This window comes from Martes martes (genome assembly GCF_963455335.1).
Source record: "Martes martes genome assembly, chromosome: 3".
NCBI lineage: Eukaryota > Metazoa > Chordata > Mammalia > Carnivora > Mustelidae > Martes > Martes martes.
Genome location: NC_137890.1, coordinates 116239603 through 116266562, shown reverse-complemented (window position 1 = coordinate 116266562; position 26960 = coordinate 116239603).

Sequence of the window (26960 nt, the reverse complement as noted above, 5' to 3'; positions counted from 1 at the left end):
AAGCCTGTGAGCCTTGCAGGAGCTTACTCTGAAAATATTTCTCACTCTTTGACAAGCACCATGGTAAGATTTGGGGCTGCTGTGTAAGCAGCAAGATTTAGTGGTTTTCTCTTAAGGGAGCTGGTTACTAAAGTGACTTAGAATGCCTTAGGAAAGAAAGAAAGGAAGAACTTTCACATTGATAAGTGTGTGGAGGGGATAACTTTGTATAAAATTTTGAGCCGAGCATATATTTGAAATAGAGAGGAAATTTCCAAAGCCGAATTTAAAATGTCAGCAGATTCATAGAGGAACTGCCTCAGACAGCAGGCTGCAAAAGACATTAAATTTTAAATAAGGGGTTACATTGTTCCTTCGGTTTGCTTTGTGCAATACCAGAAGTTCCTGAGTGAGGGTAGGCAATTCGTCTATTATTTTTAAGACAGAGCATATTAGCCATGACTTCACTCAGAAAGAGGCCCTTCACCCGTGAGAGGTGCAGTGAGAGGTTGAACGTGCACGAAGTATTGCTCGTTCCCACAGCTGTTTTGACAGGCAGGTCAAATACGTGAGAATGATAATGGCATAATAAAGTCACTACACTTCTGAGCAAGATGTGCAATGTAGCAGTCAAAGTGTGGGTCTTTGTGGGAAAGTAGCAGACAAAAGTGGTTCTCTGTAGGAAAGAACAGCCTGGGACATTGGATGCTTTCTAGACTAGTTGTTGCTATTCTTAGTCTTGTCTCAGTATGAAACCCATGCTCAGTGGAGCAAGGCCATTGTAGAGAATTATTTATTTCTCCTTCCCCTGCACATTCCCAAAAAGAAAACATCACAGGCACACCAACAATATAGAACTCTCGTATTTAGAGACTCTTCAATTTTCAACACTCCTTACTTAGAGTACCAAATCATATCGGGATTTTCCAGATGTTTTACAGTTCTTTTGTTTCTGAGTATCATCCCCTTGTGCAGGGCACAATGATGCTGACAGCAAAAACTGGAAAAAAGAGTTCCATTTATTGTCATTGAAACTTTCAGTCCTTGCAATGCATACCTAAGCTCCTACCAGGGAGATAGATACCTATCAAGAATGTATATCTAAATTCTATCTTGAGCTTTATAAATTTTGATTGGTCAACACTGGCAATCATAAAGAGTCTATTAGATCTAAAAGCATTTAAGAATTAGCCAAATAAGTTGCTTCAGTGTAAGCCCCACATTTTGTATGTTTACTTAAAGAAAGGAAAAAATAAATAAATATGGTTTGTTCCACACAGGTGAAGTAGGAAGACACAAACGAGGAAGTAGAGAGCTTCTTTCCAGCCAACTGGGAAGAGCATTAACAAATAGCTCACCAAAATTTAACCACTAGTAGTGCTCAGAAAAGGCCTACTAGGGCTTCATAATTGGGCCCTTGGGGGAAATATAAGAAAGAAAAATAAAGTTGAGACAGTATAAAGAAAAGTGAATTTTCAAAAAAATATTTATTGTCAGAATGCGACAAGAAGTACTTTTGTTTCAAAATGAGAACTCTCCAGGAGTTGTCCCTGATGTGGAATCTTTGAGCACCCCAATGTAAAAGACACTGGGCCTTGAAAAAGAACCCCAACCACCTCAAAAACTAGAACCAAAAATCAATTTACAGCAATAATCTGAAAGGAATTTATACCAAGATGTGATCAATTGGACTGGACATCATTCATCCTATTTGCCAAAAACTGAGCAAAGCTGCTAGTCAAAATCAATGTTAGAAGGACTTTTTCTTGTGTACTCCCAATATTTCCCAAGCAGACAAATGCAAAAGTTGTAAATAAAACTGGTCATCTCTTTCATTGCTTTCAAACAACGTTGAGATCTGGTCACCCAACTTCTTCTATAATTACTTTTATCTTCTATTTCTATATCCGTTCAAAGTGGATTCTCCCAGAAAAGTGGTAAGAAAAGTATACAGAGGAAGGGCGATGGATGAAGTTCAGAGCATTCTGCGAAAGTGTAGACACCAAACATAAAACTTTTAAATGGAATGACAGAGGAATGCAAGCTAGAAAGCTCAGTGCCATCAGTGTGTTTTAGAGATTACAGTTTTTCATGTAGCTTTCTTCATGTAAGTGGCATAAAACCAGTCAAAAGAGATAGATTTGATAGTACATGAGTCTAATATAACTGTAACAGATGAACATGGTCTTAGGTTGGACTAACAGCAATGCACATTAAAGTGTGTTCCTGATATTTTTCTACCAACGAAGTTGATTCAATTCTTCCCCAGGTGAACTGAAAACGAGATTAAGTATTTGGACTTTTGGCCAACTTTTGGTCTAGAGAGCGCTTTCTTCCTTAGACTATAAAATAACAAAAAATAGCAATACCATAAAAATAATAATGATAAAATTCTCCTGAATAAACACTGAAAGATAAGGTGAATTTTAGTTCTTTCAAAATTCAGTCTGCAATCATCAAAATCTGTGGGTTTTTGATCCAAAAATAAAGCAAATGTCAGGCTTTGTATGGGAAATTCCTCACATAGAATTGTATTGATTTTTCCTCCATTGGAAAAGAGAAAGCAATACAAACAAGTAGATGTTAGAAAGTGAGCGTGCTTAGACCTAAAATGTTTCATGAAGCAAATATACCCTTGTACACGTCAACACCAACCAGGCAGAAGATTCTGGTTTATTAAATCTCCCTCCCTAAAGAAGACTTTGTTAAAAGTTGAGGCAATTATAAGTACAACTCCACTACTCTAATAGGCTCTTAAGGAAAAAAATATATATATATTAGACCCTCTTACACAACTACCTACACTCTGGAACTCCCCAACATACACATCCTCCAATTTTTTCACTTTTTATTAAATAACTTCATTCTCATAGACATTTATTTTCCTTTTTAATGTTTTTAAGTATTTAATCTGAGTCATAAAGATAAATTGGGAGAATTTAAAAAGGTCAACTGAAATTAGTCCAGGAACTGTTTTCCTATTGTAGGCCACGTGTGTTGAAAATAAATTCTTTAGTCTATTCTTCAGATCTTTAATTCATTAGAATATTTCATAACATAAATGCTGTATTTTTACATATTTAAATCTGATGATCTTTCCCATCAAGATTTCACCTTTATTGGTAAGCTTATTCCTTCTCAATCAGTGATACTATATTGAAAAATTATTAGATGACGTAGATGATTAAAAAATAGGTATAAATACAGAGAAAAATCAAGCATTTTACCTGTCTTTTCTATAAAACTCTATCTCAAAAGTAGCCAAATTGCTGCTATGAGAAAATGCCTTTCATGAAAGCTTTATGGAATTAGAATATTACCATATTTGCAACCCTTAATTGAATAATGGATCTAGGCAATGATGATCAGTAGGCGATAACAAGAAGAAGAAAATATATTTTGTACTTCTATTAGAAGCACACCAGGCTATCTTCAAAGTAGTACTGACCAGAAAAAACAAAAACAAAACAATAAAGAAAAACAGAACTTGAATCTGATCCAGCTTCTACCTTCAACTAAGAATCTGTCTTCAGGAACAGGAAATAACAGTTAAGAAAATATGTTAAGGAACACCTTGGTGGCTCAGTCGGTTAAGCCACTGTCATGGGCTCAGGTCATGATCCCAGAGTCCTAGGATGGAGTCCTGCATTGGGCTCCTTGCTCAGCGGGGAGCCTGCTTCTCTCTCTCTGCCTCTGCCTGTCACTCTGCCTGCTTGTGCTCTCTCTCTCTGACAAATATATAAATAAAATCTTAAAAAAAAAAGAAAATATGTTAAACAAAAACTAAACAAGAAAAAAATGACCCAATTTCTTCAACAATTAAAGTGTAAGGAAAAATAAGAGGTATATTAAAGATAAATGAGATATATTAGGCAAATACAATAAATGGACATTATTCATCTCTGATTTAAACAAATACACTGTTAAAAGTACTAGAGAGCTGAGTAAATATGAACACTGGGTATTTAATGAGATTCATTACATTAAATTCTTCCCACATTTGTTTATGCTTAGAAATTTCCACCATAAAATAAAGCAAGCAAACTAGGTCTGGTCTGGTGCTTTAGAAACTCTTACAAACAGTTTTAAGTGAAAGCATTTCAATTTATTTTGTAAAGCTAGTAAAAATACAAACCAAAAACAGAAAACGATCTCATCACCAAATTACTGATGTGTGTTTTCTTACCTCTCACTAATAAGACTCTCTGCCACTAATGTAACTGCTTCCAAGAACATTCTAGGCAGAAAGAACAGACAGTTCAAAGATCCTGAGGCAGGAATAAGTCTGCTTGATTAGGGGATGGAAGAAGACCAGTATGTCCAGAGCAGATTGCTCAAGAGGCAGAGTGATCAGAAATGAGATTTGGGGCGCCTGGGTGGCTCAGCGGGTTAAGGCCTCTGCCTTCGGCTCAGGTCATGATCCCAGGGTCTTGGGATCGAGCCCCATGTCGGGCTCTCTGCTCAGCAGGGAGCCTGCTTCCTCCTCTCTCTCTCTCTCTGCCTGCTTCTCTGCCTACTTGTGATTTCTGACTGTCAAATAAATAAATAAAATCTTTAAAAAAAAAAAAAAAAAAAAGAAATGAGATTTGAGAGGAAGCACAGGCCAGAACTTGAACGCTTCCTTGGCATGAAGAGTGTTTATCTCTAAGTATAATGGGAAGCCATAGAACAGTTCTGAGCATGCAAGTGACATGATTTTATTTAAGAGTGCTTGGGCTATCATGCGGGGAACTGATCAGAAGGGAGCAAAAAGAGTTGAAGAGGGAAAAAAATTTTCAAGTTTTCTTCACTAAACCAGGTTAGAACTGATTTCACTTGGTTTAGCATGGTAGCTGTGGGTGGTAGGCAGAAAAGGTTGGATTCAGGGTATCTTTTGAAGTAAGTACAAACAAGATGATGAAATGATTTAGAATGTAAGAGTAAAAGGAGAGTCAAGAATGACTTGAAGGTTTTTATCCTGAACAACTAAGTGAAAAGTAATGCCAGGTAATCAGCTTTTGGAGTCTATGAGAAGATCACATGTACAAGAAGATGCTGAGTTCAATTTCCAGGATCTCTTAGAAAACCAACAGAGAAGGCAAGCAAGCAGGTGGATATAACAGTTTGAACTGTGAGTGGGGAAGCCTGAACTAGAGATATAAATCTGGAAATCATGGAATGATTTGAAAGAGTTTGAAAATCTGAAGAGTTCTAGGAGAATATGGAAGAATATTAAGCAGGGAGGAGATATGTCAACAATTCTAATTATGGCAAACCTGTGTCCTAGCCCCTCGGTTTCTGGAGTGTGGGGAATAAGTAGCTTATGTAAGGATCCAAAATATCCCTGTCCTCCTGATATAATGAGTTAATACAAATGGGTTTTGAAATAATAAATAAAAAAGACCTAAACCAACAGAATAATGTATTATATTTATCGATAAGAAGAATCCATATTATCAAGATGACAGTTTTCCCCTAAAAGAACTTGCAGACTTAATGCAACTCCCATGAAAATTCCAACAGTCATTTTCATGGAAATCAAAAAAAATGTTAACATAAAATTCATACACAAGAGTAAAAGACAATTCTGAAAAATATGTAGGGGGCACTCACTCCACCAGATACCAAGAATTGCTATAAAATTATGGCAACCAAAAGTTTGGATATTAGTGCAAAGAGGCCTAAATATATCAAGAAACATAAGAGAGAGCTTAGAAATGAGGCATGTCAAACCAATAGGTGAAATTTTACTAAACAAGTGGCTAGGTCTATCAGCTAATTAACTGCATGGTGGGCATTACATAGCAGGCACTGTTATTTCATATCTATTCTTCATTTAATCTCTTCAATAATTTATGAGGTAAAGACTATCATTAATCCCATTTCAATGATGATGAAACTAAGGCACAGAGAGGTTATACAGACATACTTTGTCTTTGGACAAAGACACACTGCTAATAAGTGGCAGTTAGCACATCCATGTAGTAAAAGATAATGTTAAATCCCTACCTCTCACAAGAGAAAAATAAACTTTACATGGATTTATCCAAAAATAAAGAGCACTACCATACATTTTAGAAGGAAATATTTTAACATAATTTCTTAGCCAGAATAGAAAAGGCATTGATTATAAAGGACAAGAGGGCTATATTGATGACATTTAATATAAAGCTTCTACACACCAAAACCAAAATAAATGCACAAAATACACCATTAACAAAATAAAAAGGCAACCAGACTGGGGGAGGATATTTATAACTAAGGCTGATCTTCAGCCTTTATGCACTGGGAAAGTCAGAGCTATATCTGAAATAATTCAGCACCAGTTATGATTAATAGCAGTTGTTCTGAGCTCCCCTAAGACTGCTTCTTTCTAGCCTTCCCAGCTCCTTCTGAAGGTCCCAGACTTCTGGATAATCTAGAAGAGAGCCTTAACTGTTATTATTCTGCATTAGCAAAGTGGTGTTTATTATTTTGATTATCACCTTAGCTTTTAAGTCATGTAACCAATAAAGGGAGAGAAAATTACAGAGTAACTGTATCTATGATATTAAATTAAAAAAATATATTGGAGTGAAATCAATGTCAAAACATTAACATGGTGAATACACAGCTGTTTACTATGTTTTTGTATGTTTAAAATATTTTTAATTAAAAATAAGGACTTAAAAATAAATGAGAATTACATATTATATACCAAAAATAATAAATGTTTCTAGTTTTTGACCCTAGAATAGCACTGGAGGGCTCGACCTTCAAAAAGTTACAAGCTGGGGTGCATGGGTGGCTCAGTTGGTTGGGCAACTTCCTTCGGCTCAGGTCATGATCCTGGAGTCCCAGGATCGGGTCCCACATTGGGCTCTCTGCTCCTCGAGGAGTCTGCTCTCCCTCTGACCTCTCCACTCTCACACTCTCACTCTTTCAAATAAATAAATAAAATTTAAAAAAAAAAAAGCTACAAGCCATATAGTCATGTAATATCTAAAGTTTCCAACAAACTAAAGCCCTAGTGTTCCAGAAAAAGACTTCTCTCTCATCCATTGCCTCAAGGAATATCAACACCTTCTCCCTGCTCAAACCCCTTTACTCCTTGATCTGTGAGTCTATTTCCACAGCTTTGGTGCTGTGTCTGGCTCATGCTATCTAACACCTTTTAATTCACCTTTATTCTTATCCAGAGCAATCAGATAACAAAAAGAAATTAAAGACATTCAAATTGTTGAGAAGGAAGTAAAACTTTCACTATTTGCAAATAATATGATATTATATATAGAAAACTCTAAAAACTCCACCAGAAAACTACTAGAGCTGACCAACAAATTCAGTAGTCACAGCATATAAAATCAATGTGCAGAAATCTGTTGCATTTCTATACACTAATGATGAAGCAGCAGAAAGAGAAATTAAGAAAACAAACCCATTTACAGTTGCACCAAAAGTAATAAGATATCTTACGTAAGGTTTAGGATAGTGAAGTTACACAGTAAAAATTTAAAGCTACAAAAAATAGTTTTCATTTGACTCTTCTCATGTTTTTCAACTAGAAATTTCACAGATACTTTCCATTTTAAATTACCCTGGCACTTTTAAGTTTTAGCTGTTTCATTAAATGTTAAAAATGGACAACTGGCTTTGGGCGTCATATGTTACATGGCTAGAAATTTGAGAGTTATATATAGACCTTAAAAAAATGATGCCATTCTACAGTATGAGTAATTCCTCTTATGGAATCTCACTTTTGAAGTCTGAACTAGTTTCTACAATTTAAGTTTGTATTACTCCTGTGAGGTTTTATCACTAACTTTAGTAAATGCTATTTTGGTAACAGAGCTTTTAACTCCTCTAAAATCAATACTCACATTCAACTGGAGCAGATTTTTTTTTGGGGGGGGGGTTCTTTAATTTTTTTTAAATAGCAGTGACTTTAACTATTCAACATTCAATTTCGTGACTTATGCACAGCTTCCTACTTCACCTGACACAAAAAGAAAGCCAAAATGTTAAAAATCAGACTGCTCAGGACTTTGAAGACACAAGCAGTTTCCCTCTTTCTAGACAAAAAGGACTCTTGGCACAATAGCCTTGCATTGCATACTGCCTGCTGATCTACAAGTTAGCTACATGTGAGGAACCAACTGGCTGAAAGAAACTAAGGACACACACTGACTGATTTATCCTGAGATATTGTTGCCAATTACAGTACTTCTTTCAAAATTTGTTATGCTGGATGATGTTATTATTTTCTATATAAATAGAACATTTATAAATGACAATTAAAGCACTGAAAAAAAAAAAAGAGTTGTAGTATAAATGTAATAGTCAACTCTCATTTACACGTTCCAGTGGAGAAATTAAGGAATGCATTCACAGATGTTTTAAATTAGCATAACATTTAAATATCAATCATATTTAACTTGGAAGTTCATGAATTAATATCTTTACATTAAATATATATGTGCATTAAACAGACATCCATATCCACTATGAAGACTAATGTAAGCATGATTTTAGAGTCTAAAAACACATATTAACTGACAGAGGGGAAGGTGATCCATATACCTACCATCTGTTCCTTGACAGGAGGCTGGTAACTTGTACCTAAAATTTGCTACAAAGACAACTGAAAGTTAACCCTAAGAATGGAATTTATTAACCCAAATTTAGGTACATGGAAATAAGAACGCCACCTATTTTAAGTGGTAGATTATTTAATTTATATATTATTTAATATATATTATATTATTTAATATATATATACATACCTACACTTATTTATTATATGGCGTACAGTAAATCAGGTAGGGATGCCAGAACTGCCTTGTGGAGTACTGGTGAAGGGTAGGTGTGCTAGAATACATTCATACATATCACCAGAAAAACCCCAGTTGACTGTGTTCCTTTTGAAGTTCCAGAGGATGCTTTAATCAAACAATAAGTGATCAGTGATGGTGCCACTGGCACAGGTGAAAGGCTCCCTTGTGGCTGGCTCCTGCAGACTGTGATTGACAGTAGGGAAGACTATGATGGCACTAAGCTACTTAATATGATTGGCAATGACAGGATGTTGGAATAGCAATAGACTCTGAGAGGCAGATAACCATTAGAGGTAAGTGGACATAATTACCATAAAGGAAGCAAATTCAGAATGGTAATCGGTGACCTATACTCACATGAATACTTGGCCATGGCTAATAAAGAATGGCATTTCTAGGGGTTCCCGAATATGTAATAGGTTGGGTTATTATTCCATAATATGGGACAGAAATGAGAATGCCTGGATCTGAGATTAACTGAGGTGACTTTTGGTGTTTCTACAACCAATGTTAACTCTAAATTGACATTTACAGCCACTGCAACCTGAGAGAGTCATCGGCAGCTTAGATACTGATCATACTAACCCAACCAAGAAAGTAAATCTAGAACAGCAGAGTGCTCCCCAAGAATGGAAGGAATGTGCATCAGGTGATGGGAAAACAGTTATCCATGGCAGCTTCAGTAGCAACTGCTGCAGGATGACTAGTGTTCCACAACAAATCCCCCACTTTAAAGCTTTATCTGGTCAGCTGGCTAAATAAAGTGTAACCAAACAGCATCTTGAAGAAATAATGACAAGCTGTAGTGAACTCAGTGTAATATGTGGGTAGATTGAAGTGGTATAAAGGGTGAACTGGAAGGGACATAAGGCTCCACTTAACCCGAGACCTGAACGTAGCGTGCTACAGAAAAATTCCAGCTTGGTGTCCTGATCTCTGTGATGAAAGTCTACTTACGAAAGTGTGGGAAGGCCGCTTTGCCCAGCTACAAGAGCTGGATATGCCAAGGAGTTAACCACCACTGGAAATAGCTCTCACAAATGACTCTTGGGAATTGATTATGAATGTCTAATCATCCTCACCACTCAGGCAGGATAATTTTTTTAAGGCTTTATTGAGATGTAATTCTTAGACCTATTTAACACAGGGAGATATAATTTGCCTATTTATAGTACACAATATAAAAGGTATAATTCAATGATTTTTATTATATTCACAGATATGTACAACCATTACCTCAATCAATTTTAGAACATTTTCGTCATCTCAAAATAAACACTGTACTGGTTAGCTGTCATACCCCTATACCCCCATCCCTATCCCAGTCCTAAGAAACCACTCATTTTCTTCCTGTCTGTATAGGTTTGCCTTTTCCTGGGCATTCTGGTAAATGGAGTCATATATATGGTCTTTGTGATTGGCTTAATATTTAGCATAATGTTTTGAAGGTCTGTCCATGCTGTAGCACGTCTTGGTGCTTCACTTCTTTTTACAGGGGAATAATAGTTGTCTGTCTGCCCTTTTACTTTTTGTCTCTATGAGTCTCATGGCTCTTTGTTCCTCTATTCCTCTTTTATTGCTTTATTTTGCATTAAGTGAATAATTTCCGGTGTTGCATTTAAATTTTTTAGTGATATTTTCACTACCTTTTTTTAGTTATTTCTTTAGTGGTTGCTCTATGCCTTTCATTATACAACTTAATTTATCAAAATCAGCTTCAGATGTGCTACTATAATTCCAGTGAATTATAGAAATGTTGCTCCCACATAGTGCTATTCCCTTTTCCCTTTTTTGTGGTATTATTGTTACACATATCACATCTATAAATAATGCAAAACCAACAATACAAAGTTATTAATTTATATAACTTTATGTCTTTTAAAGAAGCTGAGAGAAAAGAGAACAAACATATATTTATAGCTTTCATTATATTAACTTTCTTATAATTTCTTCATTTGTTCTTGTGGATTAAAGTTGTCCTCTGGCAACTTCTCTTCACTACTGCATCCAAGTCTGATTTAATATGATTATCTCATTCATTCTTACAAGACATTAATGCACTCAATCACACTATGATCAAGCCTTAGAACTGGGAACTATTTTTCCTCTTCTAGATGCCCTTCTAACTCTGCACTTGATTCGTCAGCATTGATTTTAAAGTTTAAGTCTATGGGCTAGTTTACTTATAATTTCTGTATGCAGTTTCTCACTGTAGATGCTAAACACGTACTAAAGACATGATGAAAAAGATACAAGATGCTGGAGAGGTTTTAAAAAGGGAGAGCATATTCATTTAGATATGGATCCAAAAAAAAAAACTCCATAAAATTTCAAAGTGGCCCGGGGCATTTTTATAAAAAGATGAGGAAAGCACAAAATAAGTTTCAAAAATTACAAGAAGTTTAGCAAGATGGAGGTCATAAAGTTTAAAGAGAAATGTCAGAGATGGTTTAGAGCACATTATGGAAGGCCTTGAAGAGGGGTGTACTTAATCTAATCGAAAATAAAGGATTACAAAAAAAGACAGTAATTTAGGAATTTATCTGATTTGAGCTATGTGTTAACAAATGCTATTCAAAATCACGTAGTTCCATCTCCATTCTTAGCAATGCTTAATATGTCACTGTGGCTACCAGCTGCCAAGGTAAGCATGGAGCCTTTCATTCTAGTCATCTTGGAATCCGTGTCCCCTTTTCATTTCATAATACCCCAAAACTAATTATGATACTGGACAGTATGTTTCCAGATAGTATCGTCTTCCCTATATTGTTTCCACATAATGCTTACTCAGTCCCGAAAGCATGCCTGCCTACCTTCTGTGACATGCTTCTCTTCCTTTAGCTATTCAGCTTTCAGTTTAGAACTCTGGCGTTTTCTTTCTGCTTGGATGAGAATCTTGGTGCAGCTGCTTTAAAAAAGCATGCTGATACCTAATGGAGATACTACATTCTCAAACTTCATTATCGAGATATTGCCACCAAATTTGACTTGAAATACAGGATGCAGGTGTCCACAAATGTAACTCCAACTTTTGATAAAAATTTCACATTTAATTTGCCACTGCCTCTCTATGAGAAATTCATTTACGCAGCTTTTATACACAGTTGGCCCTTGAACAACACTGACATTGGGGGTTGGGAAATGTCCGTGCAGTTGAAATCCACATATAACTTTTGACTCCCCCAAAACTGAACTACTAATAACCTACTGTTGACCAGAAGCCTTATCAATAACATACAGTCAATTAATACATATTTTGTGTGTTATCTGTATGATACACTACATTCTTACAAATTAACCTAGAAAAAAGAAAATGATATTAACAAAATCATAAGGAAAAGAAAATACATTTACAGTATTGTACTATATTTATTGCAAAAAAATCTGCATCTAAGTGGACCCATGCCTTTCAAACCCATGTTGTTTAAGGGTCAATTACAGTTCCTCCTCACAATACTTTGGCAAATTACATAGGCCAATATATGTATTAAAGGTAGCCCTTATCACGTATTATAACTTTGGATATAAAGTCTGGGATATATATTCATGTGAAATTGTAGAAAACACTCTGTACATAGTCTTCTTAGCATTTATCATGGCTTATAAGACATGATGATATGACTGCATAAAATTTTTGACTCGGAAGCTTTACTGAATATTGAGAATAACACTACTGATACACAGCAAAACTTGTGAAAAGAAATCTGCTTGTTGCAACTGTGCCCCTAAAAACTCCCTCAACAGTGTAACTGCTCTAGTATCTTTTCTCATTCTTCTCTGCCTAAAATAATCTTAATTCTACCTCCAGCTAATAACCCATCCTTCTTATTTCTTATTCAATTATCCTGCTGACTATTTATTATATAGAGAAATCTGGGCTTTTCTGGCAGCACAAATAAACCTCTTCTAAGAAAGATAGGGTCCAGGATAAGTGGAAAAGTCTATAAACTCTTCAGTAATTTTAGTTTATTACCCTCCCTATTTAACCAAGTTCCATTTTTTCTTAGATCTTCTATATTAGAAGTGAAGGAATGAATGAATGCTTCGCACAGAGAACTGGCAATAACCTTTTGGTTAACTGAGACTATGCCAAGAAAGAAGAATGAGAATTATTAGAATGAAATATTTGTACGAATATCTGTCTTTTCTTTTCGAGGTCTAAGGAATTAGCATCCTAGCATCTTCATTTAATTTTGCTTTAGTAGAGAGCTAAGAAGAGCATAACAGTGACATGTCATTTAATTACTTTCTAATTTGATGTGCCATTTTAATTAATTTGGCATTAAGTTCCTTTACTATAAGATACAATGGTGAAAGTGCACATTATCCCTTTAGTTTTTCCATTACTCAAGGGAAGAGATGGGAGAGTACTAAAGCTTTTAATACCAAAGTTTACAAGCTGATGAAAATATAAGTTTAGCACAGATTTTGTGCTATTCAGGTAAGACACATACTAGCTGAAGAATGGTTAGGCACCAAATATATTTATAAACTTTCTCAGAGATTTTCCATCTTGAAAAATAATACTGTTTCTTGAAGAAGCCACTGAAAGACTATTTTTGAGTCAGTTTTATGGTTATTTTTCAAAAGCGATCAGTACTTACCCTTTACCAAAATATTTCTCTATTTAAATAAGCAAATGCTGATTCAATATCAAAATTAAAATTAGTAGTTTATACCAAGATTATCAAGTAGCTAAACTTTTGTATTTATCTAATACTACTCACCAATACTTTCTTCTCACCCAGCCAAATGCCCAGTGACTTCATTTCACATCACTTAGCAGACTAATTCTCAGAATTTAGCCATGCAGACCATCATCAATGGGCTTTGGTAGTCTTTCCCCCAATCTGGATCATTCAAGAATACTTTGGCAGAAATAAATGTATGCATATATGGTCAATCAATCCATGATAAGGAAGGCAAGAATATACAATGAGGAAAAGACTGTATTTTCAATAAATGGTGTTGGGAAACTGAACATCTACATTCAAAAGAATGAAACTAGACTACATTCTTACACTATACACAAAAATAAATTCAAAATGGATTAAATACCTAAATGTGAGATGTGAAACCATAAAACTCCTAAAAGAAAACATAGGTGGTAATCTCATAGACATTGGTCTTAGAAAAATATTTATAGCAATGTCTCCTCAGGCAAGGATAACCAAAAAAATAAACTATTAAGATTACATCAAAATAGAAAGCTTTTGCACAGCAAAGGAAACCATCAACTAACAAAAGGGCAGCCCTGTGAATGGGAGAAGATAATGGGATACTAACCCACAATATATAAAGAACTGGTACAACTGAAAACTGAAAAACAAACAATCCAATTAAAAAATGGGCAGAGGACCTGAGTAGACATTTTGCCAAAGGCATACAAATGGCCAAGAGACACATGAAAAGATGCTTAACTTCACTAATCATCAGGGAAATGCAAATCAAAACCACAATGAGATACCACCTCACACCTGTCAGAATGGTTAAAATCAAAAAGACAAAAAGTAACAAGTGTGGGTGAGGACATGGAGAAAAGGGATCTCTTGCACTGTTGGCGGGAATGTAAGCTGGTGCAGCCGCTGTGGAAAACAGTATGGAGATTTCTCAAAAAAATTAAGAATAGAAATAACATATGATCCAGTAATTCCACTAGTGGGTATCTATCCAAAGAAAATGAAACACTACTTCAAAAAGACAATTGCTACATTATGTTTACTACAGCATTATTTAGAATAGGCAAAATATAGGAGAGCAACCCATGTGTCTGTTCATCAATAGATGAACAGATAAAGAAGATGCAGTGTGTGTGTGTACACACACACAGACACCCACAAACATACACACAATGGAATACTATACATCCAGGAAAAAATGAGATCTTGCCATTTGTCACAACATGGATGGACCTAAAGGGTATTATGGTAAGTGAAATAAGTCAAAGACAAACACCATATGATTTCACTTACATGTGGAATCTAAGAAACAAAACAAATGAACAAACGAAAAGCAAAAGGCGTAAATACGGGGAACAAAGTAGTGGTTGTTAGAGGAGAGGTGGATGGAGGGATGGGTGAAATAGATAAAGGGGATTAAGAGGCACAAACTTGCAGTTATAAAATAAGCCACAGAGATGAAAAGTACAGCATAGGGAATATAGTCAATATTGTAATAACACTGTATGGTGACAGACAGTGATTATACTTATCATAGTGAGCACTGAGTAACGTACAGAATTGTTGAATTAATATGCAGTACACCTGAAGCTAATATAACATTGTATATCAATTATACTTCAAAAACAAAAAAGAATTCCTCCCCTTTTACTAGGAAATCTGCTGTCCAATTCTCTAGGGTTTTCAGCTCTTTAGGCATATACCCAGTAAGGTACTAATGCATTTTTCTCTCCAAAATAATTTGTTTTGAATTTCATGCTCCAAAGAATAATGAAGAAAATTTGACTCACATTCATCCTCATTTTATGGGGTACATTTCCTTTGCCATGAATCTACTGACTTAGGTAATTGATTATTCTGAACTTGGTGTTAACAAACTTTTTCCATACAGGGGCCAGTTAGTAAATATTTTTGGCATTGCAGGCCACATGGTCCCTGTCACAATTATGCAACTCTGCCACTACTTAACTCTGTCACTGTAGCATAAAAGCAGCCATACACAATTCACAAATGAATGAGTGTGGCTGAATAACAAAAAAAAAAAACAACTTTTTTTTTATAAAAACTGGTGGTGACCAAGTTTGATCCATGGACCATAATATGCTAATCCTTGTCTAAATTAAATTAACATACAAGAAGGCTGACCTTCATTTTTAGGAGAAAAGGCATGACTATTGAAATCAAATCAACATGTTTAAATTCTGAGTCTGGCAATTTATGGAATCTGGGCTCAGTAATAATAACACTTTGAGTCTGTTTTATCATCTGTTAAAAGGATACCCCATGCTGAACTGTAGGAGAATAAATGTGTGCTGTTTTAAGCCAAAAAAAAAAAAAAAAAGGATATTATACTTCCCACCTTGCACAGATAGGGAGAGTTAAGGAGTATAACTTTCTTATTATACTCTAGTCAGTGGCTTAATTTGAGAGTGACAAGAGGAAGCAGTTGCTGTCCTTAAGCATATTCTTACCAATTAACACACTTTGTAACACTTTTAAATGCAATACTTTGAGATGAAAAGATGTTAGAAGGGCAAATTTCAGTCAAGATAGCAGGGAATTTATGCTTTAAGGTACCTACTTCTCCACTACAAAAAATAATAATAATGATGATGATGATGATGATCATAGGTAAAATATAAAAATATAAAATTAAAGTATCATACTGGGCTCAGATACAAAACAAATATTTTTGAAAGCCAGAAAAACAGTAATACTTAGCTGGCTAGTGGGAGCAAAGCAGCAGGTGTCTGACACTGTGGATCCAGAAATAAGCAATGCCTCAAGTTTGGCTCTGGTGTAGTAATGCACATTGATATTTTCTAGGAAGGGGATGGACTGGAGTCCGGCTCAGGATCTGATGACAGGAGGTGGGAAGGTTTATAATTGGAGCAGCATCCTCCATAAAGAAGGCTAGTCTAAACTTTTCAGCCTGCTGAATGTAACTATGACACAGAGAAAGCTGAAAGCAAAAAGACAATGGGCAATTAAACCCCATGACCAGGGAAAGACTTAAAAACACTGCAAAGAGAGACTTCAGGAAAAGCCAGTCCTATCACCACCTTGATCTTGGATTTCCAGATCCAGAACTGTGAGAAAATAAATTTGTGTGGAGAGTCGCCTGGGTGGTTCATTTGGTTAAGCGTCTGCCTTCGGCCCAGGTCATGATCCCAGGGTCCTGGGACTGGGCCCCACATCAGGCTCCCTGCTTAGTGGGGAGCCTGCTTCTCCATCTCTCCCCAACTGCTCATGCTGTCTCTCGGTATCTCTCTCTCGAATAAATAAATAAAATCTTAAAAGAATGAATAAATAAAAATAAATAAATAAATAAATACAGACAGAACAATCAAAAAGAGAATCAACAAAGTGAAATTAGAAATGAAAAAAAATCACTCTGGGAGGAGTCAAGATGGTGGAGAAGTAGCAGGCTGAGACTACATCAGGTAGCAGGAGATCAGCTAGATAGCTTATCAAACCATTGCAGACACCTACAAATCCAACAGGAGATCGAAGAGAAGAAGAACAGCAATTCTAGAAACAAAATCGACCACTTTCTGAAAGGTAGGACCCATGGAGAAGTGAATCCAAAGCAATGGGAAGATAGACCACGAGGAAGGGGCCAGTTCCCAGCAAGCGGCAGAGCAACAGAGCACAAAATCAGGACTTTTAAAAGTCTACTCCACTGAAGGGCATCACTCCAGAGGCTAAAGCGGGGTGAAGCTCACACGGGGCCAGCGTGGCCCTAGGTCCCGCAGGGTCACAGAAGGATTGGGGTGCCTGAGTGTCGCAGAGCTTGCAGGTATTAGACAGGGGAAGCTGGCTACAGAGACAGAGCCGAGGAGTGAGCTCTCAACTCAGGGTTACCTTGAACCGGTCACAGGCTGGGTGAGCTCGGAGCACGGTCAGAGGCCGGGGGACCGGAGTGATTGGGCTCTCTTCTCTGAGGAGTGGGGCCCCGAGCTCATGGCTCCTCCGGGCCGGAGACTCAGAGGACGCCATTTTCATTCCCATCCTCTGGAACTCTACGGAAAGCATTCAGGGGACAGAAGCTCCCAAAAGCAAACCGGAGCAGATTACTTAGCCCAGCCCCTGGTAAGGGCGGCGCAATTCCGCCCTGGGCAAAGACACTTGAGAATCACTACAACAGGCCCTTCCCCAAGAAGATCAATAAGAAATCCAGCCAAGACCAAGTTCACCTACCAAGGACAGCAGCAGAATTCCAGAGGAGGAGAAAACAAAGCACAGAACCCATGGCTTTCTCCCCATGATTCTTTAGTCTTGCAGTTAATTTAATTTTTATTTAATTTTATTTTTTTTCTTCTTCTTAATTTTTTTAATTTTAACCCTTTTCTTTGTTAACATTTTTTAACTAGTTTATCTAATATATATATATTTTTCTTTTTTATATTTTTTCTTTATTTGTTTTCTTTTTTTAATTTTTTTTTTTCTGAACTTCTTTTTATCACCTTTCTCCCCCCCCCGCCCATGATTTGGGGTCTCTTCTGATTTGGTTAAAGTGCATTTTCCTGGGGTCTTTGCGACCCTTTCAGTATTTTCTTGGCTCTTCATATACTCTTATCTGGACAAAATGACAGGGCAGAAAAACTCACCACAAAAAAAGGAACAAGAGGCAGTACTGAAGACTAGGGACCTAATCAATACAGACATTGGTAATATGTCAGATCTAGAGTTCAGAATGATGATTCTCAAGGTTCTAGCCGGGCTCGAAAAAGGCATGGAAGATATTAGAGAAACCCTCTCTGGAGAGATAAAAGCCCTTTCTGGAGAAATAAAAGAACTAAAATCTAACCAAGTTGAAATCAAAAAAGCTATTAATGAGGTGCAATAAAAAATGGAGGCTCTTACTACTAGGATAAATGAGGCAGAAGAAAGAATTAGTGATAAAGAAGACCAAATGACAGAGAGTAAAGAAGCTGAGGAAAAAAGGGACAAACAGCTACTGGACCATGAGGGGAGAATTCGAGAGAGAAGTGACACCATAAGACGAAACAACATTAGAATAATTGGGATTCCAGAAGAAGAAGAAAGAGAGAGGGGAGCAGAAGGTATATTGGAGAGACTTATTGGAGAGAATTTCCCTAATATGGCAAAGGGAACAAGCATCAAAATCCAGAAGGTGCAGAGAACCCCCCTCAAAACCAATAAGAATAGGTCCATATCCCATCATCTAATAGTAAAATTTACAAGTCTTAGCGACAAAGAGAAAATCCTGAAAGCAGCCCGGGAAAAGAAGTCTGTAACATACAATGGTAAAAATATTAGATTGGCAGCGGACTTATCCAAAGAGACCTGGCAGGCCAGAAAGAACTGACATGATATATTCAGAGCCCTAAACGAGAAAAACATGCAGCCAAGAATACTATATCCAGCTAGGTTATCATTGAAAATAGAAGGAGAGATAAAAAGCTTCCAGGACAAACAAAAACTGAAAGAATTTGCAAACACCAAACCAGCTCTACAGGAAATATTGAAAGGGGTCCTCTAAGCAAAGAGAGAGCCTAAAAGTAGTAGATCAGAAAGGAACAGAGACAATATACAGTAACAGTCACCTTACAGGTAATACAATGGCACTAAATTCATATCTCTCAATAGTTACCCTGAATGTTAATGGGCTAAATGCCCCAATCAAAAGACATAGGGTATCAGAATGGATAAAAAAACAAAACCCATCAATATGTTGCCTACAACAAACTCATTTTAGACCCGAAGACACCTCCAGATTTAAAGTGAGGGGGTGGAAAACAATGTACCATGCTAATGGACATCAGAAGAAAGCTGGGATGGCAATCCTTATATCAGGTCAATTAGATTTTAAGCAAAAAGACTATAATAAAAGATAAGGAAGGACACTATATCATACTCAAAGGGTCTGTCCAACAAGAAGATCTAACAATTTTAAATATCTATGCCCCTAATGTGGGAGCAGTCAACTATATAAACCAAATAATAACAAAATCAAAGAAACACATCAACAATAATACAATAATAGTAGTGTATTTTAACACTCCCCTCACTGAAATGGACAGATCATCCAAGCAAAAGATCAACAAGGAAATAAAGGCCTTCAATGACACACTGGACCAGATGGACATCACAGATCTATTCAGAACATTTCATCCCAAAGCGACAGAATACACATTCTTCTCTAGTGCACATGGAACAGTCTCCAGAATAGATCACATCCTGGGTCATAAATCGGGTCTCAACCGGTATCAAAAGATTGGGATCATTCCCTGCATACTTTCAGACCACAATGCCCTGAAGCTAGAACTCAATCACAAGAGGAAATTTGGAAAGAATGCAAATACATGGAGACTAAACAGCATCCTTCTAAAGAATGAATGGGTCAACCAGGAAATTAAAGAAGAATTGAAAAAATTCATGGAAACAAATGATAATGAAAACACAATGGTTCAAAACCTGTGGGACACAGCAAAGGCAGTCCTGAGAGGAAAATATATAGCGGTACAAGCCTTTCTCAAGAAACAAGAAAGGTCTCAAATACACAACCTAACCCTACACCTAAAGGAGCTGGAGAAAGAACAAGAAAGAAAGCCTAAACCCAGCAGGAGAGGAGAAATAATGAAGACCAGAGAAGAAATCAATGAAATAGAAACCAAAAAAACAATAAAACAAATCAACAAAACTAGGAGCTGGTTCTTTGAAAGAATTAATAAGATTGATTAACCCCTGGCCAGACTTATCAAAAAGAAAAGAGAAAGGACGCAAATAAATAAAATCATGAATGAAAGAGGAGAGATCACAGCCAACACCAAAGAAATACAAACAATTATAAGAACATACTATGAGCAACTCTATGCCAACAAATTTGACAATCTGGAAGAAATGAATGCATTTCTAGAGACATATAAACTACCACAACTGAACCAGGAAGAAAGAGAAAGCCTGAACAGACCCATAACCATTAAGGAGATTGAAACAGTCATCAAAAATCTCCAAACAAACAAAAGCCCAGGGCCAGACGGCTTCCCAGGGGAATTCTACCAAACATTTAAAGAAAAATTAATTTCTATTCTCCTGAAACTGTTCCAAAAAATAGAAATGGAAGGAAAACATCCAAACTCATTTTATGAGGCCAGCATCACCTAGATCCCAAAACCAGACAAGGATCCCATCAAAAAAGAGAATTACAGACCAATATCCTTAATGAACACAGATGCAAAAATTCTCACCAAAATACTAGCCAATAGGATTCAACAGTACATTAAAAGGATTATTCACCACGACCAAGTGGGATTTATTCCAGGGCTGCAAGGTTGGTTCAACATCCACAAATCAACAATGTGATACAACACATTAATAAAAGAAAGAACAAGAACCATATGATACTCTCAATAGATGCTGAAAAAGCATTTGACAAAGTACAGCATCCCTTCCTGATCAAAACTCTTCAAAGTGTAGGGATAGAGGGCACATGCCTCAATATTATCAAAGCCATCTATGAAAAACCCACTGCAAATGTCATTCTCAATGGAGAAAAACTGAAAGCTTTTCCGCTAAGGTCAGGAACACGGCAGGGATGTCCATTATCACCACTGCTATTCAACATAGTACTAGAAGTCCTAGCCTCAGCAATCAGACAACAAAAAGAAATTAAAGGCATCCAAATCGGCAAAGAAGAAGTCAAACTATCACTCTTGGCAGATGATATGATACTATATGTGGAAAACCCAAAAGCCTCCACTCCAAAACTGCTAGAACTTATACAGGAATTCAGTAAAGTGTCAGGATATAAAATCAATGCACAGAAATCAGTTACACTTCTCTACACCACCAACAAGACAGAAGAAAGAGAAATTAAGGAGTCAATCCCATTTACAATTACACCAAAAACTATAAGATACCTAGGAACAAGCCTAACCAAAGAGACTAAGAATCTATACTCAGAAAACTATAAAGCACTCATGAAAGAAATGGAGGAAGACACAAAGAAATGGAAAAATGTTCCCTGCTCATGGATTGGAAGAGCAAATATTGTGAAAATGTCTATGCTACCTAAAGCGATCTACACATTTAATGCAATCCCTATCAAAATTCCACCCATTTTTTTTCAAAGAAATGGAACAAATAATCCTAAAATTTATATGGAACCAGAAAAGACCTCGAATAGCCAAAGGAATATTGAAAAAGAAAGTCAAAGTTGGTGGCATCACAATTCCAGACTTTAAGCTCTATTACAAAGCTGTCATCATCAAGACAGCATGGTACTGGCACAAAAACAGACACACAGATCAATGGAACAGAATAGAGAGCCCAGAAGTAGACCCTCAACTCTATGGTCAACTAATCTTTAACAAAACAGGAAAGAATGTCCAATGGAAAAAAGACATCCTCTTCAATAAATGGTGTTGAGAAAATTCGACGGCTACATGCAGAAAAATGAAATTGGACCATTTCCTTACACCACACATGAAAATAGACTCAAAATGGATGAAGGACCTCAATGGGAGAAAGGAATCCATCAAAATCCTTGAGGAGAACGCAGGCCTCAGCCGCAGCAACGTCTTCCTAGGAACATAGCCAAAGGCAAGGGAAGCAAGGGCAAAAATGAACTATTGGGATTTCATCAAGATCAAAAGCTTTTGCACAGCAAAGGAAACAGTTAACAAACCAAAAGACAACTGACAGAATGGGAGGAGATATCTGCAAACGACATATCAGATAAAGGGCTAGTGTCCAAAATCTATAAAGACCTTAGCAAACTCAACACGCAAAGAACAAATAATACAATCAAGAAATAGGCAAAAGACATGAACAGACATTTCTGCAAAGAAGACATCCAGATGGCCAACAGACACATGAAAAAGTGCTCCACATCACTCGGCATCAGGGAAATACAAATCAAAACCACAATGAGATATCACCTCACACCAGTCAGAATGGCTAAAATTAACAAGTCAGGAAATGACAGGTGCTGGCGAGGATGCGGAGAGAGGGGAACCCTCCTACACTGTTGGTGGGAATGCAAGCTGGTGCAACCACTCTGGAAAACAGCATGGAGGTTCCTCAAATAGTTGAAAATAGAGCTACCCTATGACCCAGCAATTGCACTACTGGGTATTTACCCTAAAGATACAAACGTAGTGATCTGAACGGGCACGTGCACCCGAATATTTATAGCAGCAATGTCTACAATAGTCAAACTATGGAAAGAACCTAGATGTCCATCAACAGATGAATGGATAAAGAAGAAGTGGTATATATACACAATGGAATACTATGCAGCCATCAAAAGAAATATAATCTTGCCATTTGCGACAACGTGGATGGAACTAGAGGGTATCATGCTTAGTGTAATAAGTCAGTTGGAGAAAGACAACTATCATATGATCTCCCTGATATGAGGAAGTGGAGATGCAACATGGGGGGTTATGGGGGTAGGAGAAGAATAAATGAAACAAGATGGGATCGGGAGGGAGACAAACCATAAGTGACTCTTAATCTCACAAAACAAACTGAGGGTTGCTGGGGGGAGGGGCGGGTCGGGAGAAGGGGGTGGGGTTATGGACATTGGGGAGGGTATGTGCTATGGTGAGTGCTGTGAAGTGTGTAAACCTGGCGATTCACAGACCTGTACCCCTGGGGATAAAAATACATTATATGTTTATAAAAAAAATTAAAAATTAAAACAAAAATCACTCAAAATACAACACAGAGAGACAAAGACATAAGTGTTATAAAAGTAATTAAGAAACAAGGGATACTAATAGGTGTTATGGGGAAAAAATGAAGGCTTGATGGGCAATGCTTAATAATTTTGCATAAATGTGCATGTGATTAGCAGTAAAAAAAATAGAATATTGTCAGTGTCGAGCAGAAAAATTAAATAAATAAATAAATAAATAAATACAAATCTATAGCTCATCACATTGTAGTAAAACTGCAGATCAAGGATGTAGAACAAAATTTACAAACTACCAGGCAGAAAAAAGAAATTATTTTTTAAAAATAGCCCTAAATATTATTTAAGCCTTTTTGTCTATTATTAGACACCATAAATTTATAGGGTTCTGTCTTCAAATTGTCAAGAAAAGAAAACTTGTCAGTGTATAATTTTGTTTTCAGATAGCGTATCATTTAAAAGCAAGAGCAAAATAATAAGATCAACAAACTTTCATGAGAAGAGTGATTAAACATGTGATTCTGACGTAATACAAGAGACCTCAGAAAATATACTGGAATAACATTTTTAAATCCAACAGCCACAGAAACTTCCTTAGAATCCTTGTTTAGTGTCACCCACTCAAACGAGGCCTAAACTTGATAAACACCATATTGAAACTAGGGATTATTCCTAGAGATGATGAGAAAGTTATTGGAAGAAGTTTATGAGGGGATTTAACTGTTGTCTATATTGCTCATTTTTTTTTAAGATAAACAAAAACAAGAAAAAAACTTTGAACCAAACAAGAGGCCAGCAATGAAAACATTAGGTTCTGATAGAACTGGGTGGCAAACCCATGGTGGTTTATTATTCTCTTTACTGTCTTGTATGCTTTTGAAATTACCTTGCTCTACAAAAAATTTAATGATTATAGAAAAATGTAAAAGCAACAGTTGGTATTTCCAACACATACTGAAATATTAGTGGTCAATATATTATATCTATAAAGATGGATATCATGGTGGTAAACATTTTATGTTCTAACTCCCCTGTCAAACAATAAAACATACCTAACTGAACCTTCCACCAAGACCAATCCCTTTTCCACTCCCCATAGTATTAGAATCTGTCCAAAAAACAGACATGGGTTCTCAAACTTTGAGTTTGTCTAGTGATTTCCAAGGAGGGGTGAAAAGTTAAGGCTGCCGTCCACCAGACATCAAAGAACAGAGAATGATACAGTTGACTAAGCAAGGAGTATAAGGATCTCTATGTGCTTCCATGGCTCCAGTTAGTCATCCTTTAGTCTTTGGCACAGGAAAAACTTGAGTACAGTCAGAGGAAAATGGTAATTTATTTTTTTTTTAATATTTTATTTATTTGACAGACAGAAATCACAACCAGGCAGAGAGGCAGGCAGAGAGAGAGGAGGAAGCAGGCTCCCCACAGAGCAGAGAGCCCGATGCGGGGCTCAATCCCAGGACGCTGGGATCACGACCGGAGCTGAAGGCAGAGGCTTTAACCCACTGAGCCACCCAGGTGCCCCCGGAAAATGGTAATTTAAACAGTGACGTTAGGATGGAAGATTGGAGGCACTATGAAGGAAATAGCTAGAGAGGTAAAGCAGGTCATTTGATGGAGATCTTTGAATTCCATCTTGAGGATCTTAGACTTGTAAATTTTCTTTGAGCAAATTAAACTTACTATATGTGTGCATAATATTGTTAAATAGCAAAGCTGATATTACTACAATCATGAGAAAATATTTAATAGCAACTCTAGAAGAATATTATAGGGCTATGAAAAGAATGAGAAAAATAAAATATGTAAATGAGTAAATGAAATGAGTAAATGTTTTACAGTAAGTTAAGTAACTTACTGTAAAACATTTACTCATTTCTGCAGCTAAGTACTATTTTATTTTCTAACTGAAAATCTTATTGAAGATAAAGGGAGAAAAATTAAAGGATGCAAATTAATTTCATCTTTAAATCCATCCCCATTGCAGTGAGATCTCTATGTGTTTCCTAGATATTCAGGGAGTTTACCAGGTATAGGAGAAAGGAGATGGGAGAGATAACTAGCTTAAAATTTTCCTAGTTACTCTGTCTCTAAGTCATCCTTTTGGTGAATTTCTTTAGAGGACAGATCATTTTGCCATCCCACAAGTACTAGCTTTATTCTAAATACAGCAAAGTTTCTATTGTAAAATAAATGACGAGATTGTAAAAAGTATAAAAAAATTACAAACTAGGCAAAAGAGTTGACCCATTTAAACTAACTTGGTGCACTATTAGAATATTTTAAAAATCAAAAGCCAATGCCATCTGATAAGAATTTTACATTTCTCCCAAGATTACACTCAGTGAGTTCCATAATAAATAGAACTATGAAGTAGGTAGTTATTCAGGTGTTTTCCTATGAAGGAAGAGAACTAAACCTCAGTATTTGGTATCTAGACTAGGTCCAACAGAACCTTCTGTGATGATGGAAATGTTCATTCTGAACTATCCAATATAGTATCCGCTAGGCACTTGCAGTTATGGTGCAAGTGAAATATGGCTAGAGCTACCAGGGAATTGATTTTTTAATTTTATTTCATTTAAATAATTAAATGTAAATAGTCACAGGTTGCTAGAGGCTAGTACATTAGCACAGACCCAGATGATTAGTGTCCAATTCAACCTTGACTAAATTTAGTCAGAAAATAAAAACAAATAGAAAATATAAAAAGTAGTTGGCAGAAGTTAATTTCTAGGTATTATAAAGATATTGTCATATCTTCTTAGGACTTCTTAGGACCTAAATGACCACTCACCAAATTTTATACAGACCATCACCATTAGTAGTCAAAACTGTATCTGTGAAATCTAGATGATCAATTAAACTAAAAATCCTTTATTCCATCACATTCCTTGCAAAAGTTGTGAAGAACCTAAAGAAGACTCATTAAGCCATGTGTTTTATTGTGGGAATTCCCACATGCTACAGTGAAAGGGAAAAGACCCAAAAGCCAAGTCCTTTGATGGAGTGTGGCCTTGCACTTAGAGGAGGGCTATCAGGCCAGGATTCAAACTAGAGTGGTAATAACTCAGGTGTTCACTGCTCCCATTCCCGTTACCTACTCTTCACCCCATTTTAAAACATTTTCTTAAACATTTCTAAAACAACTCTCTATTCCCCTGGAAATTTCTTTGCAGAAGCCAACTTTCTAAGCCAAATTTTCTACATGGCTAACACATTACTCCATTTCAAAGTACTTTGAAAGAGTGAGAAATTAAAGGCGAGAAATGGAGAGCAAAGTAGAAAATCCAAATTAAACAATCTGTTGAGGCCCAGTTTTATACATACCCCTTTCAAAGCTTTGGGAACTATTTCCTTTGAATACAAAGCTCTTTAAACAACCACAAATCTAGCCCTGCTATTATTACAAGATCTGGGCAGAAATAACTCCCCAAACAAATGTGTGTACAAATTACCGCAATAAATAGATTAAATACCAATTTAAAGATTATGTTTTACAACAGTTTTAATTACCTCTTGTTGCTATCTTCATGAATCACATGAACTTTAAGATTAGAAGGTGAATATTTGTACTTAGGTGTATTATTCTACTTGGGAAAGAAGGAGGAAGCCTTCATACTTATTTTTTTGGTTTAATAAATAGGCACAGCTCAAGCACTGCCTAATTTTATCAGAGGTCCATGGAAAACTAATGCTAAGCAAAAAAAAAAAAAACAGTGCAAGTGACTTTTACATAAGACTTAGTTTCAACCCAAGTATTTGCCCCTTTAACTCATTAACTTATGCTCTCAATTCATTCATGCAAATAGTTTTTATTTGACTTCCTACAGCAAATCCTGG